Below are 17315 nucleotides of genomic sequence, written 5' to 3'. Positions count from 1 at the left end.
CTCCCAAAAGCCATAACTACGTCTTCGCTGCACCAATAATCACATAAAATATATGAATTCCTAATAACTTTTTGCGATCTTCGCGTTGGGACGGTTTCGGAAGAGTGATCGGCGAATTTCCGACAAGGTGAACGGGGGAAGGGTAAAATCGTAAATTTCGCCCTCGGTCCGGAATTTCGACTTTCACCGGTGAATTGTAAGCGTAAACAAGCATTTGAACAAGACTCGGAACGATTTTTGGTGAAATTTCATCGTTTCGGCCTCCGAAAAAAATAATTCGCAAAAAAAGAGGGATGCAACACGAGGACTTCCCAGGAGGTCACCCATCCTAGTACTACTCTAGCCCAAGCACGCTTCACTTCGGAGTTCTGATGGGATCCGGTGCATTAGTACTGGTATGATCGCATCCGCAAGCATTAGCGCGCATTATCTATATAAGAATCAACGCCGCGACTCCCAAAAGCCATAACTACGTCTTCGGTGCACCCAAAATCACATAAAATATATGAATTCCTAATAACTTTTTGCGATCTTCGCGTTGGGACGGTTTCGGAAGAGTGATCGGCGAATTTCCGACAAGGTGAACGGGGGAAGGGTAAAATCGTAAATTTCGCCCTCGGTCCGGAATTTCGACTTTCACCGGTAAATTGTAAGCGTAAACGAGCATTTGAACAAGACTCGGAGCGATTTTTGGTGAAATTCCATCGTTTCGACCTCCGAAAAAAATAATTCGCAAAAAAAGAGGGATGCAACACGAGGACTTCCCAGGAGGTCACCCATCCTAGTACTACTCTCGCCCAAGCAAGCTTAACTTCGGATTTCTGATGGGATCCGGTGCATTAGTGCTGGTATGATCGCATCCGCAAGCATTAGCGCGCATTATCTATATAAGAATCAACGCCGCGACTCCCAAAAGCCATAACTATGACTTCGGTGCACCAAAAATCACATAAAATATATGAATTCCTAATAACTTTTCGCGATCTTCGCGTTGGGACGGTTTCGGAAGAGTGATCGGCGAATTTCCGACAAGGTGAACGGGGGAAGGGTAAAATCGTAAATTTCGCTCTCGGTCCGGAATTTCGACTTTCACCGGTGAATTGTAAGCGTAAACGAGCATTTGAACAAGACTCGGAGCGATTTTTGGTGAAATTCCATCGTTTCGACCTCCGAAAAAAATAATTCGCAAAAAAAGAGGGATGCAACACGAGGACTTCCCAGGAGGTCACCCATCCTAGTACTACTCTCGCCCAAGCACGCTTAACTTCGGAGTTCTGATGGGATCCGTTGCATTAGTGCTGGTATGATTGCATCCGCAAGCATTAGCGCGCATTATCTATATAAGAATCAACGCCGCGACTCCCAAAAGCCATAACTACGTCTTCGCTGCACCAATAATCACATAAAATATATGAGTTCCTAATAACTTTTCGCGATCTTCGCGTTGGGACGGTTTCCGAAGAGTGATCGGCGAAATTCCGACAAGGTGAACGGGGGAAGGGTAAAATCGTAAATTTCGCCCTCGGTCCGGAATTTCGACTTTCACCGGTGAATTGTAAGCGTAAACGAGCATTTGAACAAGACTCGGAGCGATTTTTGGTGAAATTCCATCGTTTCGGCCTCCGAAAAAAATAATTCGCAAAAAAAGAGGGATGCAACACGAGGACTTCCCAGGAGGTCACCCATCCTAGTACTACTCTAGCCCAAGCACGCTTCACTTCGGAGTTCTGATGGGATCCGGTGCATTAGTGCTGGTATGATCGCATCCGCAAGCATTAGCGCGCATTATCTATATAAGAATCAACGCCGCGACTCCCAAAAGCCATAACTACGTCTTCGCTGCACCAAAAATCACATAAAATATATGAATTCCTAATAACTTTTTGCGATCTTCGCGTTGGGACGGTTTCAGAAGAGTGATCGGCGAATTTCCGACAAGGTGAACGGGGGAAGGGTAAAATCGTAAATTTCGCCCTCGGTCCGGAATTTCGACTTTCACCGGTGAATTGTAAGCGTAAACAAGCATTTGAACAAGACTCGGAACGATTTTTGGTGAAATTTCATCGTTTCGGCCTCCGAAAAAAATAATTCGCAAAAAAAGAGGGATGCAACACGAGGACTTCCCAGGAGGTCACCCATCCTAGTACTACTCTAGCCCAAGCACGCTTCACTTCGGAGTTCTGATGGGATCCGGTGCATTAGTGCTGGTATGATCGCATCCGCAAGCATTAGCGCGCATTATCTATATAAGAATCAACGCCGCGACTCCCAAAAGCCATAACTACGTCTTCGCTGCACCAAAAATCACATAAAATATATGAATTCCTAATAACTTTTCGCGATCTTCGCGTTGGGACGGTTTCCGAAGAGTGATCGGCGAAATTCCGACAAGGTGAACGGGGGAAGGGTAAAATCGTAAATTTCGCCCTCGGTCCGGAATTTCGACTTTCACCGGTGAATTGTAAGCGTAAACGAGCATTTGAACAAGACTCGGAGCGATTTTTGGTGAAATTCCATCGTTTCGGCCTCCGAAAAAAATAATTCGCAAAAAAAGAGGGATGCAACACGAGGACTTCCCAGGAGGTCACCCATCCTAGTACTACTCTAGCCCAAGCACGCTTCACTTCGGAGTTCTGATGGGATCCGGTGCATTAGTGCTGGTATGATTGCATCCGCAAGCATTAGCGCGCATTATCTATATAAGAATCAACGCCGCGACTCCCAAAAGCCATAACTACGTCTTCGCTGCACCAAAAATCACATAAAATATATGAATTCCTAATAACTTTTTGCGATCTTCGCGTTGGGACGGTTTCGGAAGAGTGATCGGCGAATTTCCGACAAGGTGAACGGGGGAAGGGTAAAATCGTAAATTTCGCCCTCGGTCCGGAATTTCGACTTTCACCGGTGAATTGTAAGCGTAAACAAGCATTTGAACAAGACTCGGAACGATTTTTGGTGAAATTTCATCGTTTCGGCCTCCGAAAAAAATAATTCGCAAAAAAAGAGGGATGCAACACGAGGACTTCCCAGGAGGTCACCCATCCTAGTACTACTCTAGCCCAAGCACGCTTCACTTCGGAGTTCTGATGGGATCCGGTGCATTAGTGCTGGTATGATCGCATCCGCAAGCATTAGCGCGCATTATCTATATAAGAATCAACGCCGCGACTCCCAAAAGCCATAACTACGTCTTCGCTGCACCAAAAATCACATAAAATATATGAATTCCTAATAACTTTTTGCGATCTTCGCGTTGGGACGGTTTCGGAAGAGTGATCGGCGAATTTCCGACAAGGTGAACGGGGGAAGGGTAAAATCGTAAATTTCGCCCTCGGTCCGGAATTTCGAGTTTCACCGGTGAATTGTAAGCGTAAACGAGCATTTGAACAAGACTCGGAGCGATTTTTGGTGAAATTCCATCGTTTCGGACTCTGAAAAAAATAATTCGCAAAAAAAGAGGGATGCAACACGAGGACTTCCCAGCAGGTCACCGATCCTAGTACTACTCTCGCCCAAGCACGCTTAACTTCGGAGTTCTGATGGGATCCGGTGCATTAGTGCTGGTATGATCGCATCCGCAAGCATTAGCGCGCATTATCTATATAAGAATCAACGCTGCGACTCCCAAAAGCCATAACTACGTCTTCGGTGCACCAATAATCACATAAAATATATGAATTCCTAATAACTTTTCGCGATCTTCGCGTTGGGACGGTTTCGGAAGAGTGATCGGCGAATTTCCGACAAGGTGAACGGGGAAGGGTAAAATCGTAAATTTCGCCATCGGTCCGGAATTTCGACTTTCACCGGTAAATTGTAAGCGTAAACAGGCATTTGAACAAGACTCGGAGCGATTTTTGGTGAAATTCCATCGTTTCGGCCTCCGAAAAAAATAATTCGCAAAAAAAGAGGGATGCAACACGAGGACTTCCCAGGAGGTCACCCATCCTAGTACTACTCTCGCCCAAGCACGCTTAACTTCGGATTTCTGATGGGATCCGGTGCATTAGTGCTGGTATGATCGCATCCGCAAGCATTAGCGCGCATTATCTATATAAGAATCAACGCCGCGACTCCCAAAAGCCATAACTACGACTTCGGTGCACCAAAAATCACATAAAATATATGAATTCCTAATAACTTTTCGCGATCTTCGCGTTGGGACGGTTTCGGAAGAGTGATCGGCGAAATTCCGACAAGGTGAACGGGGGAAGGGTAAAATCGTAAATTTCGCTCTCGGTCCGGAATTTCGACTTTCACCGGTGAATTGTAAGCGTAAACGAGCATTTGAACAAGACTCGGAGCGATTTTTGGTGAAATTCCATCGTTTCGGACTCTGAAAAAAATAATTCGCAAAAAAAGAGGGATGCAACACGAGGACTTCCCAGCAGGTCACCGATCCTAGTACTACTCTCGCCCAAGCACGCTTAACTTCGGAGTTCTGATGGGATCCGGTGCATTAGTGCTGGTATGATCGCATCCGCAAGCATTAGCGCGCATTATCTATATAAGAATCAACGCCGCGACTCCCAAAAGCCATAACTACGTCTTCGCTGCACCAAAAATCACATAAAATATATGAATTCCTAATAACTTTTTGCGATCTTCGCGTTGGGACGGTTTCAGAAGAGTGATCGGCGAATTTCCGACAAGGTGAACGGGGGAAGGGTAAAATCGTAAATTTCGCCCTCGGTCCGGAATTTCGACTTTCACCGGTGAATTGTAAGCGTAAACAAGCATTTGAACAAGACTCGGAACGATTTTTGGTGAAATTTCATCGTTTCGGCCTCCGAAAAAAATAATTCGCAAAAAAAGAGGGATGCAACACGAGGACTTCCCAGGAGGTCACCCATCCTAGTACTACTCTAGCCCAAGCACGCTTCACTTCGGAGTTCTGATGGGATCCGGTGCATTAGTGCTGGTATGATCGCATCCGCAAGCATTAGCGCGCATTATCTATATAAGAATCAACGCCGCGACTCCCAAAAGCCATAACTACGTCTTCGCTGCACCAAAAATCACATAAAATATATGAATTCCTAATAACTTTTCGCGATCTTCGCGTTGGGACGGTTTCCGAAGAGTGATCGGCGAAATTCCGACAAGGTGAACGGGGGAAGGGTAAAATCGTAAATTTCGCCCTCGGTCCGGAATTTCGACTTTCACCGGTGAATTGTAAGCGTAAACGAGCATTTGAACAAGACTCGGAGCGATTTTTGGTGAAATTCCATCGTTTCGGCCTCCGAAAAAAATAATTCGCAAAAAAAGAGGGATGCAACACGAGGACTTCCCAGGAGGTCACCCATCCTAGTACTACTCTAGCCCAAGCACGCTTCACTTCGGAGTTCTGATGGGATCCGGTGCATTAGTGCTGGTATGATTGCATCCGCAAGCATTAGCGCGCATTATCTATATAAGAATCAACGCCGCGACTCCCAAAAGCCATAACTACGTCTTCGCTGCACCAAAAATCACATAAAATATATGAATTCCTAATAACTTTTTGCGATCTTCGCGTTGGGACGGTTTCGGAAGAGTGATCGGCGAATTTCCGACAAGGTGAACGGGGGAAGGGTAAAATCGTAAATTTCGCCCTCGGTCCGGAATTTCGACTTTCACCGGTGAATTGTAAGCGTAAACAAGCATTTGAACAAGACTCGGAACGATTTTTGGTGAAATTTCATCGTTTCGGCCTCCGAAAAAAATAATTCGCAAAAAAAGAGGGATGCAACACGAGGACTTCCCAGGAGGTCACCCATCCTAGTACTACTCTAGCCCAAGCACGCTTCACTTCGGAGTTCTGATGGGATCCGGTGCATTAGTGCTGGTATGATCGCATCCGCAAGCATTAGCGCGCATTATCTATATAAGAATCAACGCCGCGACTCCCAAAAGCCATAACTACGTCTTCGCTGCACCAAAAATCACATAAAATATATGAATTCCTAATAACTTTTTGCGATCTTCGCGTTGGGACGGTTTCGGAAGAGTGATCGGCGAATTTCCGACAAGGTGAACGGGGGAAGGGTAAAATCGTAAATTTCGCCCTCGGTCCGGAATTTCGAGTTTCACCGGTGAATTGTAAGCGTAAACGAGCATTTGAACAAGACTCGGAGCGATTTTTGGTGAAATTCCATCGTTTCGGACTCTGAAAAAAATAATTCGCAAAAAAAGAGGGATGCAACACGAGGACTTCCCAGCAGGTCACCGATCCTAGTACTACTCTCGCCCAAGCACGCTTAACTTCGGAGTTCTGATGGGATCCGGTGCATTAGTGCTGGTATGATCGCATCCGCAAGCATTAGCGCGCATTATCTATATAAGAATCAACGCTGCGACTCCCAAAAGCCATAACTACGTCTTCGGTGCACCAATAATCACATAAAATATATGAATTCCTAATAACTTTTCGCGATCTTCGCGTTGGGACGGTTTCGGAAGAGTGATCGGCGAATTTCCGACAAGGTGAACGGGGGAAGGGTAAAATCGTAAATTTCGCCATCGGTCCGGAATTTCGACTTTCACCGGTAAATTGTAAGCGTAAACAGGCATTTGAACAAGACTCGGAGCGATTTTTGGTGAAATTCCATCGTTTCGGCCTCCGAAAAAAATAATTCGCAAAAAAAGAGGGATGCAACACGAGGACTTCCCAGGAGGTCACCCATCCTAGTACTACTCTCGCCCAAGCACGCTTAACTTCGGATTTCTGATGGGATCCGGTGCATTAGTGCTGGTATGATCGCATCCGCAAGCATTAGCGCGCATTATCTATATAAGAATCAACGCCGCGACTCCCAAAAGCCATAACTACGACTTCGGTGCACCAAAAATCACATAAAATATATGAATTCCTAATAACTTTTCGCGATCTTCGCGTTGGGACGGTTTCGGAAGAGTGATCGGCGAAATTCCGACAAGGTGAACGGGGGAAGGGTAAAATCGTAAATTTCGCTCTCGGTCCGGAATTTCGACTTTCACCGGTGAATTGTAAGCGTAAACGAGCATTTGAACAAGACTCGGAGCGATTTTTGGTGAAATTCCATCGTTTCGACCTCCGAAAAAAATAATTCGCAAAAAAAGAGGGATGCAACACGAGGACTTCCCAGGAGGTCACCCATCCTAGTACTACTCTCGCCCAAGCACGCTTAACTTCATATTTCTGATGGGATCCGGTGCATTAGTGCTGGTATGATCGCATCCGCAAGCATTAGCGCGCATTATCTATATAAGAATCAATGCCGCGACTCCCAAAAGCCATAACTACGACTTCGGTGCACCAAAAATCACATAAAATATATGAATTCCTAATAACTTTTCGCGATCTTCGCGTTGTTACGGTTTCGGAAGAGTGATCGGCGAAATTCCGACAAGGTGAACGGGGGAAGGGTAAAATCGTAAATTTCGCTCTCGGTCCGGAATTTCGACTTTCACCGGTGAATTGTAAGCGTAAACGAGCATTTGAACAAGACTCGGAGCGATTTTTGGTGAAATTCCATCGTTTCGGCCTCCGAAAAAAATAATTCACAAAAAAAGAGGGATTCAACACGAGGACTTCCCAGGAGGTCACCCATCCTAGTACTACTCTCGCCCAAGCACGCTTAACTTCGGAGTTCTGATGGGATCCGTTGCATTAGTGCTGGTATGATTGCATCCGCAAGCATTAGCGCGCATTATCTATATAAGAATCAACGCCGCGACTCCCAAAAGCCATAACTACGTCTTCGCTGCACCAATAATCACATAAAATATATGAATTCCTAATAACTTTTCGCGATCTTCGCGTTGGGACGGTTTCCGAAGAGTGATCACCGAAATTCCGACAAGGTGAACGGGGGAAGGGTAAAATCGTAAATTTCGCCCTCGGTCCGGAATTTCGACTTTCACCGGTGAATTGTAAGCGTAAACGAGCATTTGAACAAGACTCGGAGCGATTTTTGGTGAAATTCCATCGTTTCGGCCTCCAAAAAAAATAATTCGCAAAAAAAGAGGGATGCAACACGAGGACTTCCCAGGAGGTCACCCATCCTAGTACTACTCTAGCCCAAGCACGCTTCACTTCGGATTTCTGATGGGATCCGGTGCATTAGTGCTGGTATGATCGCATCCGCAAGCATTAGCGCGCATTATCTATATAAGAATCAACGCCGCGACTCCCAAAAGCCATAACTACGTCTTCGGTGCACCAAAAATCACATAAAATATATGAATTCCTAATAACTTTTCGCGATCTTCGCGTTGGGACGGTTTCGGAAGAGTGATCGGCGAAATTCCGACAAGGTGAACGGGGGAAGGGTAAAATCGTAAATTTCGCTCTCGGTCCGGAATTTCGACTTTCACCGGTGAATTGTAAGCGTAAACGAGCATTTGAACTAGACTCGGAGCGATTTTTGGTGAAATTCCATCGTTTCGGCCTCCGAAAAAAATAATTCGCAAAAAAAGAGGGATGCAACACGAGGACTTCCCAGGAGGTCACCCATCCTAGTACTACTCTCGCCCAAGCACGCTTAACTTCGGATTTCTTATGGGATCCGGTGCATTAGTGCTGGTATGATCGCATCCGCAAGCAATAGCGCGCATTATCTATATAAGAATCAACGCCGCGACTCCCAAAAGCCATAACTACGTCTTCGGTGCACCAATAATTACATAAAATATATGAATTCCTAATAACTTTTCGCGATCTTCGCGTTGGGACGGTTTCGGAAGAGTGATCGGCGAAATTCCGACAAGGTGAACGGGGGAAGGGTAAAATCGTAAATTTCGCCCTCGGTCCGGATTTTCGACTTTCACCGGTGAATTGTAAGCGTAAACGAGCATTTGAACAAGACTCGGAGCGATTTTTGGTGAAATTCCATCGTTTCGGCCTCCGAAAAAAATAATTCGCAAAAAAAGAGGGATGCAACACGAGGACTTCCCAGGAGGTCACCCATCCTAGTACTACTCTAGCCCAAGCACGCTTCACTTCGGATTTCTTATGGGATCCGGTGCATTAGTGCTGGTATGATCGCATCCGCAAGCAATAGCGCGCATTATCTATATAAGAATCAACGCCGCGACTCCCAAAAGCCATAACTACGTCTTCGCTGCACCAATAATCACATAAAATATATGAATTCCTAATAACTTTTCGCGATCTTCGCGTTGGGACAGTTTCCGAAGAGTGATCGGCGAAATTCCGACAAGGTGAACGGGGGAAGGGTAAAATCGTAAATTTCGCCCTCGGTCCGGAATTTCGACTTTCACCGGTGAATTGTAAGCGTAAACGAGCATTTGAACAAGACTCAGAGCGATTTTTGGTGAAATTCCATCGTTTCGGCCTCCAAAAAAAATAATTCGCAAAAAAAGAGGGATGCAACACGAGGACTTCCCAGGAGGTCACCCATCCTAGTACTACTCTAGCCCAAGCACGCTTCACTTCGGATTTCTGATGGGATCCGGTGCATTAGTGCTGGTATGATCGCATCCGCAAGCATTAGCGCGCATTATCTATATAAGAATCAACGCCGCGACTCCCAAAAGCCATAACTACGTCTTCGGTGCACCAAAAATCACATAAAATATATGAATTCCTAATAACTTTTCGCGATCTTCGCGTTGGGACGGTTTCGGAAGAGTGATCGGCGAAATTCCGACAAGGTGAACGGGGGAAGGGTAAAATCGTAAATTTCGCCCTCGGTCCGGAATTTCGACTTTCACCGGTGAATTGTAAGCTTAAACGAGCATTTGAACTAGACTCGGAGCGATTTTTGGTGAAATTCCATCGTTTCGGCCTCCGAAAAAAATAATTCGCAAAAAAAGAGGGATGCAACACGAGGACTTCCCAGGAGGTCACCCATCCTAGTACTACTCTCGCCCAAGCACGCTTAACTTCGGATTTCTTATGGGATCCGGTGCATTAGTGCTGGTATGATCGCATCCGCAAGCAATAGCGCGCATTATCTATATAAGAATCAACGCCGCGACTCCCAAAAGCCATAACTACGTCTTCGGTGCACCAATAATTACAAAAAATATATGAATTCCTAATAACTTTTCGCGATCTTCGCGTTGGGACGGTTTCGGAAGAGTGATCGGCGAAATTCCGACAAGGTGAACGGGGGAAGGGTAAAATCGTAAATTTCGCCCTCGGTCCGGATTTTCGACTTTCACCGGTGAATTGTAAGCGTAAACGAGCATTTGAACAAGACTCGGAGCGATTTTTGGTGAAATTCCATCGTTTCGGCCTCCGAAAAAAATAATTCGCAAAAAAAGAGGGATGCAACACGAGGACTTCCCAGGAGGTCACCCATCCTAGTACTACTCTAGCCCAAGCATGCTTCACTTCGGATTTCTGATGGGATCCGGTGCATTAGTGCTGGTATGATCGCATCCGCAAGCATTAGCGCGCATTATCTATATAAGAATCAACGCCGCGACTCCCAAAAGCCATAACTACGTCTTCGGTGCACCAATAATCACATAAAATATATGAATTCCTAATAACTTTTCGCGATCTTCGCGTTGGGACGGTTTCCGAAGAGTGATCGGCGAAATTCCGACAAGGTGAACGGGGGAAGGGTAAAATCATAAATTTCGCCCTCGGTCCGGAATTTCGACTTTCACTGGTGAATTGTAAGCGTAAACGAGCATTTGAACAAGACTCGGAGCGATTTTTGGTGAAATTCCATCGTTTCGGCCTCCAAAAAAAATAATTCGCAAAAAAAGAGGGATGCAACACGAGGACTTCCCAGGAGGTCACCCATCCTAGTACTACTCTAGCCCAAGCACGCTTCACTTCGGATTTCTGATGGGATCCGGTGCATTAGTGCTGGTATGATCGCATCCGCAAGCATTAGCGCGCATTATCTATATAAGAATCAACGCCGCGACTCCCAAAAGCCATAACTACGTCTTCGGTGCACCAAAAATCACATAAAATATATGAATTCCTAATAACTTTTCGCGATCTTCGCGTTGGGACGGTTTCGGAAGAGTAATTGGCGAAATTCCGACAAGGTGAACGGGGGAAGGGTAAAATCGTAAATTTCGCCCTCGGTCCGGAATTTCGACTTTCACCGGTGAATTGTAAGCGTAAACGAGCATTTGAACAAGACTCGGAGCGATTTTTGGTGAAATTCCATCGTTTCGGCCTCCGAAAAAAATAATTCGCAAAAAAAGAGGGATGCAACACGAGGACTTCCCAGGAGGTCACCCATCCTAGTACTACTCTCGCCCAAGCACGCTTAACTTCGGATTTCTGATGGGATCCGGTGCATTAGTGCTGGTATGATCGCATCCGCAAGCATTAGCGCGCATTATCTATATAAGAATCAACGCCGCGACTCCCAATAGCCATAACTACGACTTCGGTCCACCAAAAATCACATAAAATATATGAATTCCTAATAACTTTTCGCGATCTTCGCGTTGGGACGGTTTCGGAAGAGTGATCGGCGAAATTCCGACAAGGTGAACGGGGGAAGGGTAAAATCGTAAATTTCGCTCTCGGTCCGGAATTTCGACTTTCACCGGTGAATTGTAAGCGTAAACGAGCATTTGAACAAGACTCGGAGCGATTTTTGGTGAAATTCCATCGTTTCGGCCTCCGAAAAAAATAATTCGCAAAAAAAGAGGGATGCAACACGAGGACTTCCCAGCAGGTCACCGATCCTAGTACTACTCTCGCCAAAGCACGCTTAACTTCGGAGTTCTGATGGGATCCGTTGCATTAGTGCTGGTATGATTGCATCCGCAAGAATTAGCGCGCATTATCTATATAAGAATCAACGCCGCGACTCCCAAAAGCCATAACTACGTCTTCGGTGCACCAAAAATCACATAAAATATATGAATTCCTAATAACTTTTCGCGATCTTCGCGTTGGGACGGTTTCGGAAGAGTGATCGGCGAAATTCCGACAAGGTGAACGGGGGAAGGGTAAAATCGTAAATTTCGCTCTCGGTCCGGAATTTCGACTTTCACCGGTGAATTGTAAGCGTAAACGAGCATTTGAACAAGACTCGGAGCGATTTTTGGTGAAATTCCATCGTTTCGACCTCCGAAAAAAATAATTCGCAAAAAAAGAGGGATGCAACACGAGGACTTCCCAGGAGGTCACCCATCCTAGTACTACTCTCGCCCAAGCACGCTTAACTTCGGATTTCTGATGGGATCCGGTGCATTAGTGCTGGTATGATCGCATCCGCAAGCATTAGCGCGCATTATCTATATAAGAATCAATGCCGCGACTCCCAAAAGCCATAACTACGACTTCGGTGCACCAAAAATCACATAAAATATATGAATTCCTAATAACTTTTCGCGATCTTCGCGTTGGGACGGTTTCGGAAGAGTGATCGGCGAAATTCCGACAAGGTGAACGGGGGAAGGGTAAAATCGTAAATTTCGCTCTCGGTCCGGAATTTCGACTTTCACCGGTGAATTGTAAGCGTAAACGAGCATTTGAACAAGACTCGGAGCGATTTTTGGTGAAATTCCATCGTTTCGGCCTCCGAAAAAAATAATTCACAAAAAAAGAGGGATTCAACACGAGGACTTCCCAGGAGGTCACCCATCCTAGTACTACTCTCGCCCAAGCACGCTTAACTTCGGAGTTCTGATGGGATCCGTTGCATTAGTGCTGGTATGATTGCATCCGCAAGCATTAGCGCGCATTATCTATATAAGAATCAACGCCGCGACTCCCAAAAGCCATAACTACGTCTTCGCTGCACCAATAATCACATAAAATATATGAATTCCTAATAACTTTTCGCGATCTTCGCGTTGGGACGGTTTCCGAAGAGTGATCGGCGAAATTCCGACAAGGTGAACGGGGGAAGGGTAAAATCGTAAATTTCGCCCTCGGTCCGGAATTTCGACTTTCACCGGTGAATTGTAAGCGTAAACGAGCATTTGAACAAGACTCGGAGCGATTTTTGGTGAAATTCCATCGTTTCGGCCTCCAAAAAAAATAATTCGCAAAAAAAGAGGGATGCAACACGAGGACTTCCCAGGAGGTCACCCATCCTAGTACTACTCTAGCCCAAGCACGCTTCACTTCGGATTTCTGATGGGATCCGGTGCATTAGTGCTGGTATGATCGCATCCGCAAGCATTAGCGCGCATTATATATATAAGAATCAACGCCGCGACTCCCAAAAGCCATAACTACGTCTTCGGTGCACCAAAAATCACATAAAATATATGAATTCCTAATAACTTTTCGCGATCTTCGCGTTGGGACGGTTTCGGAAGAGTGATCGGCGAAATTCCGACAAGGTGAACGGGGGAAGGGTAAAATCGTAAATTTCGCTCTCGGTCCGGAATTTCGACTTTCACCGGTGAATTGTAAGCGTAAACGAGCATTTGAACTAGACTCGGAGCGATTTTTGGTGAAATTCCATCGTTTCGGCCTCCGAAAAAAATAATTCGCAAAAAAAGAGGGATGCAACACGAGGACTTCCCAGGAGGTCACCCATCCTAGTACTACTCTCGCCCAAGCACGCTTAACTTCGGATTTCTTATGGGATCCGGTGCATTAGTGCTGGTATGATCGCATCCGCAAGCAATAGCGCGCATTATCTATATAAGAATCAACGCCGCGACTCCCAAAAGCCATAACTACGTCTTCGGTGCACCAATAATTACATAAAATATATGAATTCCTAATAACTTTTCGCGATCTTCGCGTTGGGACGGTTTCGGAAGAGTGATCGGCGAAATTCCGACAAGGTGAACGGGGGAAGGGTAAAATCGTAAATTTCGCCCTCGGTCCGGATTTTCGACTTTCACCGGTGAATTGTAAGCGTAAACGAGCATTTGAACAAGACTCGGAGCGATTTTTGGTGAAATTCCATCGTTTCGGCCTCCGAAAAAAATAATTCGCAAAAAAAGAGGGATGCAACACGAGGACTTCCCAGGAGGTCACCCATCCTAGTACTACTCTAGCCCAAGCACGCTTCACTTCGGATTTCTTATGGGATCCGGTGCATTAGTGCTGGTATGATCGCATCCGCAAGCAATAGCGCGCATTATCTATATAAGAATCAACGCCGCGACTCCCAAAAGCCATAACTACGTCTTCGCTGCACCAATAATCACATAAAATATATGAATTCCTAATAACTTTTCGCGATCTTCGCGTTGGGACGGTTTCCGAAGAGTGATCGGCGAAATTCCGACAAGGTGAACGGGGGAAGGGTAAAATCGTAAATTTCGCCCTCGGTCCGGAATTTCGACTTTCACCGGTGAATTGTAAGCGTAAACGAGCATTTGAACAAGACTCGGAGCGATTTTTGGTGAAATTCCATCGTTTCGGCCTCCAAAAAAAATAATTCGCAAAAAAAGAGGGATGCAACACGAGGACTTCCCAGGAGGTCACCCATCCTAGTACTACTCTAGCCCAAGCACGCTTCACTTCGGATTTCTGATGGGATCCGGTGCATTAGTGCTGGTATGATCGCATCCGCAAGCATTAGCGCGCATTATCTATATAAGAATCAACGCCGCGACTCCCAAAAGCCATAACTACGTCTTCGGTGCACCAAAAATCACATAAAATATATGAATTCCTAATAACTTTTCGCGATCTTCGCGTTGGGACGGTTTCGGAAGAGTGATCGGCGAAATTCCGACATGGTGAACGGGGGAAGGGTAAAATCGTAAATTTCGCCCTCGGTCCGGAATTTCGACTTTCACCGGTGAATTGTAAGCGTAAACGAGCATTTGAACTAGACTCGGAGCGATTTTTGGTGAAATTCCATCGTTTCGGCCTCCGAAAAAAATAATTCGCAAAAAAAGAGGGATGCAACACGAGGACTTCCCAGGAGGTCACCCATCCTAGTACTACTCTCGCCCAAGCACGCTTAACTTCGGATTTCTTATGGGATCCGGTGCATTAGTGCTGGTATGATCGCATCCGCAAGCAATAGCGCGCATTATCTATATAAGAATCAACGCCGCGACTCCCAAAAGCCATAACTACGTCTTCGGTGCACCAATAATTACATAAAATATATGAATTCCTAATAACTTTTCGCGATCTTCGCGTTGGGACGGTTTCGGAAGAGTGATCGGCGAAATTCCGACAAGGTGAACGGGGGAAGGGTAAAATCGTAAATTTCGCCCTCGGTCCGGATTTTCGACTTTCACCGGTGAATTGTAAGCGTAAACGAGCATTTGAACAAGACTCGGAGCGATTTTTGGTGAAATTCCATCGTTTCGGCCTCCGAAAAAAATAATTCGCAAAAAAAGAGGGATGCAACACGAGGACTTCCCAGGAGGTCACCCATCCTAGTACTACTCTAGCCCAAGCATGCTTCACTTCGGATTTCTGATGGGATCCGGTGCATTAGTGCTGGTATGATCGCATCCGCAAGCATTAGCGCGCATTATCTATATAAGAATCAACGCCGCGACTCCCAAAAGCCATAACTACGTCTTCGGTGCACCAATAATCACATAAAATATATGAATTCCTAATAACTTTTCGCGATCTTCGCGTTGGGACGGTTTCCGAAGAGTGATCGGCGAAATTCCGACAAGGTGAACGGGGGAAGGGTAAAATCGTAAATTTCGCCCTCGGTCCGGAATTTCGACTTTCACTGGTGAATTGTAAGCGTAAACGAGCATTTGAACAAGACTCGGAGCGATTTTTGGTGAAATTCCATCGTTTCGGCCTCCAAAAAAAATAATTCGCAAAAAAAGAGGGATGCAACACGAGGACTTCCCAGGAGGTCACCCATCCTAGTACTACTCTAGCCCAAGCACGCTTCACTTCGGATTTCTGATGGGATCCGGTGCATTAGTGCTGGTATGATCGCATCCGCAAGCATTAGCGCGCATTATCTATATAAGAATCAACGCCGCGACTCCCAAAAGCCATAACTACGTCTTCGGTGCACCAAAAATCACATAAAATATATGAATTCCTAATAACTTTTCGCGATCTTCGCGTTGGGACGGTTTCGGAAGAGTGATCGGCGAAATTCCGACAAGGTGAACGGGGGAAGGGTAAAATCGTAAATTTCGCTCTCGGTCCGGAATTTCGACTTTCACCGGTGAATTGTAAGCGTAAACGAGCATTTGAACTAGACTCGGAGCGATTTTTGGTGAAATTCCATCGTTTCGGCCTCCGAAAAAAATAATTCGCAAAAAAAGAGGGATGCAACACGAGGACTTCCCAGGAGGTCACCCATCCTAGTACTACTCTCGCCCAAGCACGCTTAACTTCGGATTTCTTATGGGATCCGGTGCATTAGTGCTGGTATGATCGCATCCGCAAGCAATAGCGCGCATTATCTATATAAGAATCAACGCCGCGACTCCCAAAAGCCATAACTACGTCTTCGGTGCACCAATAATTACATAAAATATATGAATTCCTAATAACTTTTCGCGATCTTCGCGTTGGGACGGTTTCGGAAGAGTGATCGGCGAAATTCCGACAAGGTGAACGGGGGAAGGGTAAAATCGTAAATTTCGCCCTCGGTCCGGATTTTCGACTTTCACCGGTGAATTGTAAGCGTAAACGAGCATTTGAACAAGACTCGGAGCGATTTTTGGTGAAATTCCATCGTTTCGGCCTCCGAAAAAAATAATTCGCAAAAAAAGAGGGATGCAACACGAGGACTTCCCAGGAGGTCACCCATCCTAGTACTACTCTAGCCCAAGCACGCTTCACTTCGGATTTCTGATGGGATCCGGTGCATTAGTGCTGGTATGATCGCATCCGCAAGCAATAGCGCGCATTATCTATATAAGAATCAACGCCGCGACTCCCAAAAGCCATAACTACGTCTTCGCTGCATCAATAATCACATAAAATATATGAATTCCTAATAACTTTTCGCGATCTTCGCGTTGGGACGGTTTCCGAAGAGTGATCGGCGAAATTCCGACAAGGTGAACGGGGGAAGGGTAAAATCGTAAATTTCGCCCTCGGTCCGGAATTTCGACTTTCACCGGTGAATTGTAAGCGTAAACGAGCATTTGAACAAGACTCGGAGCGATTTTTGGTGAAATTCCATCGTTTCGGCCTCCAAAAAAAATAATTCGCAAAAAAAGAGGGATGCAACACGAGGACTTCCCAGGAGGTCACCCATCCTAGTACTACTCTAGCCCAAGCACGCTTCACTTCGGATTTCTGATGGGATCCGGTGCATTAGTGCTGGTATGATCGCATCCGCAAGCATTAGCGCGCATTATCTATATAAGAATCAACGCCGCGACTCCCAAAAGCCATAACTACGTCTTCGGTGCACCAAAAATCACATAAAATATATGAATTCCTAATAACTTTTCGCGATCTTCGCGTTGGGACGGTTTCGGAA

At 45.8% G+C, this 17315-nt stretch overlaps 37 non-coding genes and 1 pseudogene across 37 annotated transcripts; all 38 read right to left on the bottom strand.

The window, feature by feature from the left end:
* Positions 1-290: 290 nt before the first annotated feature.
* LOC149397450 (5S ribosomal RNA) lies at positions 291-409 on the bottom strand. Its single transcript, XR_016298890.1, has one exon. It is a non-coding gene; the product is annotated as a 5S ribosomal RNA (ribosomal RNA).
* A 334-nt stretch (positions 410-743) lies between these two features.
* On the bottom strand, positions 744-862 carry LOC149397449 (5S ribosomal RNA). Its single transcript, XR_016298922.1, has one exon. It is a non-coding gene; the product is annotated as a 5S ribosomal RNA (ribosomal RNA).
* A 334-nt stretch (positions 863-1196) lies between these two features.
* LOC149397448 (5S ribosomal RNA) lies at positions 1197-1315 on the bottom strand. The gene has a single exon (XR_016298443.1). It is a non-coding gene; the product is annotated as a 5S ribosomal RNA (ribosomal RNA).
* A 334-nt stretch (positions 1316-1649) lies between these two features.
* On the bottom strand, positions 1650-1768 carry LOC149397447 (5S ribosomal RNA). Its single transcript, XR_016298595.1, has one exon. It is a non-coding gene; the product is annotated as a 5S ribosomal RNA (ribosomal RNA).
* Positions 1769-2102: 334 nt separating this feature from the next.
* Positions 2103-2221, bottom strand: LOC149397446 (5S ribosomal RNA). Its single transcript, XR_016298594.1, has one exon. It is a non-coding gene; the product is annotated as a 5S ribosomal RNA (ribosomal RNA).
* Positions 2222-2555: 334 nt separating this feature from the next.
* On the bottom strand, positions 2556-2674 carry LOC149397445 (5S ribosomal RNA). Its single transcript, XR_016298681.1, has one exon. It is a non-coding gene; the product is annotated as a 5S ribosomal RNA (ribosomal RNA).
* Positions 2675-3008: 334 nt separating this feature from the next.
* On the bottom strand, positions 3009-3127 carry LOC149397444 (5S ribosomal RNA). The gene has a single exon (XR_016298593.1). It is a non-coding gene; the product is annotated as a 5S ribosomal RNA (ribosomal RNA).
* Positions 3128-3461: 334 nt separating this feature from the next.
* On the bottom strand, positions 3462-3580 carry LOC149397443 (5S ribosomal RNA). Its single transcript, XR_016298944.1, has one exon. It is a non-coding gene; the product is annotated as a 5S ribosomal RNA (ribosomal RNA).
* A 333-nt stretch (positions 3581-3913) lies between these two features.
* Positions 3914-4032, bottom strand: LOC149397442 (5S ribosomal RNA). The gene has a single exon (XR_016298399.1). It is a non-coding gene; the product is annotated as a 5S ribosomal RNA (ribosomal RNA).
* Positions 4033-4366: 334 nt separating this feature from the next.
* Positions 4367-4485, bottom strand: LOC149397441 (5S ribosomal RNA). The gene has a single exon (XR_016298943.1). It is a non-coding gene; the product is annotated as a 5S ribosomal RNA (ribosomal RNA).
* A 334-nt stretch (positions 4486-4819) lies between these two features.
* On the bottom strand, positions 4820-4938 carry LOC149397440 (5S ribosomal RNA). Its single transcript, XR_016298592.1, has one exon. It is a non-coding gene; the product is annotated as a 5S ribosomal RNA (ribosomal RNA).
* A 334-nt stretch (positions 4939-5272) lies between these two features.
* On the bottom strand, positions 5273-5391 carry LOC149397439 (5S ribosomal RNA). Its single transcript, XR_016298680.1, has one exon. It is a non-coding gene; the product is annotated as a 5S ribosomal RNA (ribosomal RNA).
* Positions 5392-5725: 334 nt separating this feature from the next.
* Positions 5726-5844, bottom strand: LOC149397438 (5S ribosomal RNA). Its single transcript, XR_016298591.1, has one exon. It is a non-coding gene; the product is annotated as a 5S ribosomal RNA (ribosomal RNA).
* A 334-nt stretch (positions 5845-6178) lies between these two features.
* On the bottom strand, positions 6179-6297 carry LOC149397437 (5S ribosomal RNA). Its single transcript, XR_016298942.1, has one exon. It is a non-coding gene; the product is annotated as a 5S ribosomal RNA (ribosomal RNA).
* A 334-nt stretch (positions 6298-6631) lies between these two features.
* Positions 6632-6750, bottom strand: LOC149397436 (5S ribosomal RNA). Its single transcript, XR_016298398.1, has one exon. It is a non-coding gene; the product is annotated as a 5S ribosomal RNA (ribosomal RNA).
* Positions 6751-7084: 334 nt separating this feature from the next.
* Positions 7085-7203, bottom strand: LOC149397435 (5S ribosomal RNA). The gene has a single exon (XR_016299207.1). It is a non-coding gene; the product is annotated as a 5S ribosomal RNA (ribosomal RNA).
* Positions 7204-7537: 334 nt separating this feature from the next.
* On the bottom strand, positions 7538-7656 carry LOC149397434 (5S ribosomal RNA). The gene has a single exon (XR_016299066.1). It is a non-coding gene; the product is annotated as a 5S ribosomal RNA (ribosomal RNA).
* A 334-nt stretch (positions 7657-7990) lies between these two features.
* On the bottom strand, positions 7991-8109 carry LOC149397433 (5S ribosomal RNA). The gene has a single exon (XR_016299055.1). It is a non-coding gene; the product is annotated as a 5S ribosomal RNA (ribosomal RNA).
* Positions 8110-8443: 334 nt separating this feature from the next.
* On the bottom strand, positions 8444-8562 carry LOC149397432 (5S ribosomal RNA). The gene has a single exon (XR_016298668.1). It is a non-coding gene; the product is annotated as a 5S ribosomal RNA (ribosomal RNA).
* A 334-nt stretch (positions 8563-8896) lies between these two features.
* Positions 8897-9015, bottom strand: LOC149397431 (5S ribosomal RNA). Its single transcript, XR_016299173.1, has one exon. It is a non-coding gene; the product is annotated as a 5S ribosomal RNA (ribosomal RNA).
* Positions 9016-9349: 334 nt separating this feature from the next.
* LOC149397430 (5S ribosomal RNA) lies at positions 9350-9468 on the bottom strand. Its single transcript, XR_016299054.1, has one exon. It is a non-coding gene; the product is annotated as a 5S ribosomal RNA (ribosomal RNA).
* Positions 9469-9802: 334 nt separating this feature from the next.
* On the bottom strand, positions 9803-9921 carry LOC149397429 (5S ribosomal RNA). The gene has a single exon (XR_016298667.1). It is a non-coding gene; the product is annotated as a 5S ribosomal RNA (ribosomal RNA).
* Positions 9922-10255: 334 nt separating this feature from the next.
* On the bottom strand, positions 10256-10374 carry LOC149397428 (5S ribosomal RNA). Its single transcript, XR_016299269.1, has one exon. It is a non-coding gene; the product is annotated as a 5S ribosomal RNA (ribosomal RNA).
* Positions 10375-10708: 334 nt separating this feature from the next.
* LOC149397427 (5S ribosomal RNA) lies at positions 10709-10827 on the bottom strand. The gene has a single exon (XR_016299053.1). It is a non-coding gene; the product is annotated as a 5S ribosomal RNA (ribosomal RNA).
* A 334-nt stretch (positions 10828-11161) lies between these two features.
* LOC149397426 (5S ribosomal RNA) lies at positions 11162-11280 on the bottom strand. Its single transcript, XR_016298397.1, has one exon. It is a non-coding gene; the product is annotated as a 5S ribosomal RNA (ribosomal RNA).
* Positions 11281-11614: 334 nt separating this feature from the next.
* On the bottom strand, positions 11615-11733 carry LOC149397425 (5S ribosomal RNA; annotated as a pseudogene).
* Positions 11734-12067: 334 nt separating this feature from the next.
* On the bottom strand, positions 12068-12186 carry LOC149397424 (5S ribosomal RNA). The gene has a single exon (XR_016298396.1). It is a non-coding gene; the product is annotated as a 5S ribosomal RNA (ribosomal RNA).
* A 334-nt stretch (positions 12187-12520) lies between these two features.
* Positions 12521-12639, bottom strand: LOC149397423 (5S ribosomal RNA). The gene has a single exon (XR_016299065.1). It is a non-coding gene; the product is annotated as a 5S ribosomal RNA (ribosomal RNA).
* Positions 12640-12973: 334 nt separating this feature from the next.
* Positions 12974-13092, bottom strand: LOC149397422 (5S ribosomal RNA). Its single transcript, XR_016299051.1, has one exon. It is a non-coding gene; the product is annotated as a 5S ribosomal RNA (ribosomal RNA).
* Positions 13093-13426: 334 nt separating this feature from the next.
* Positions 13427-13545, bottom strand: LOC149397421 (5S ribosomal RNA). The gene has a single exon (XR_016298666.1). It is a non-coding gene; the product is annotated as a 5S ribosomal RNA (ribosomal RNA).
* A 334-nt stretch (positions 13546-13879) lies between these two features.
* On the bottom strand, positions 13880-13998 carry LOC149397420 (5S ribosomal RNA). Its single transcript, XR_016299172.1, has one exon. It is a non-coding gene; the product is annotated as a 5S ribosomal RNA (ribosomal RNA).
* A 334-nt stretch (positions 13999-14332) lies between these two features.
* On the bottom strand, positions 14333-14451 carry LOC149397419 (5S ribosomal RNA). The gene has a single exon (XR_016299050.1). It is a non-coding gene; the product is annotated as a 5S ribosomal RNA (ribosomal RNA).
* Positions 14452-14785: 334 nt separating this feature from the next.
* On the bottom strand, positions 14786-14904 carry LOC149397418 (5S ribosomal RNA). Its single transcript, XR_016298665.1, has one exon. It is a non-coding gene; the product is annotated as a 5S ribosomal RNA (ribosomal RNA).
* A 334-nt stretch (positions 14905-15238) lies between these two features.
* On the bottom strand, positions 15239-15357 carry LOC149397417 (5S ribosomal RNA). The gene has a single exon (XR_016299268.1). It is a non-coding gene; the product is annotated as a 5S ribosomal RNA (ribosomal RNA).
* A 334-nt stretch (positions 15358-15691) lies between these two features.
* On the bottom strand, positions 15692-15810 carry LOC149397416 (5S ribosomal RNA). The gene has a single exon (XR_016299049.1). It is a non-coding gene; the product is annotated as a 5S ribosomal RNA (ribosomal RNA).
* Positions 15811-16144: 334 nt separating this feature from the next.
* On the bottom strand, positions 16145-16263 carry LOC149397415 (5S ribosomal RNA). The gene has a single exon (XR_016298663.1). It is a non-coding gene; the product is annotated as a 5S ribosomal RNA (ribosomal RNA).
* Positions 16264-16597: 334 nt separating this feature from the next.
* LOC149397414 (5S ribosomal RNA) lies at positions 16598-16716 on the bottom strand. Its single transcript, XR_016299048.1, has one exon. It is a non-coding gene; the product is annotated as a 5S ribosomal RNA (ribosomal RNA).
* Positions 16717-17050: 334 nt separating this feature from the next.
* On the bottom strand, positions 17051-17169 carry LOC149397413 (5S ribosomal RNA). Its single transcript, XR_016299047.1, has one exon. It is a non-coding gene; the product is annotated as a 5S ribosomal RNA (ribosomal RNA).
* Between the last annotated feature and the right edge of the window lie 146 nt (positions 17170-17315).

The sequence above is a fragment of the Urtica dioica genome, chromosome 5 (assembly GCF_054948205.1).
Source record: "Urtica dioica subsp. dioica isolate 48M chromosome 5, U.dioica_male_clone48M_v1_H2, whole genome shotgun sequence".
Taxonomy (NCBI): Eukaryota; Viridiplantae; Streptophyta; class Magnoliopsida; order Rosales; family Urticaceae; genus Urtica; species Urtica dioica.
The sequence above is the reverse complement of the archived record's forward strand: the minus strand, read 5'-3'. Positions and strand labels throughout refer to the sequence as shown.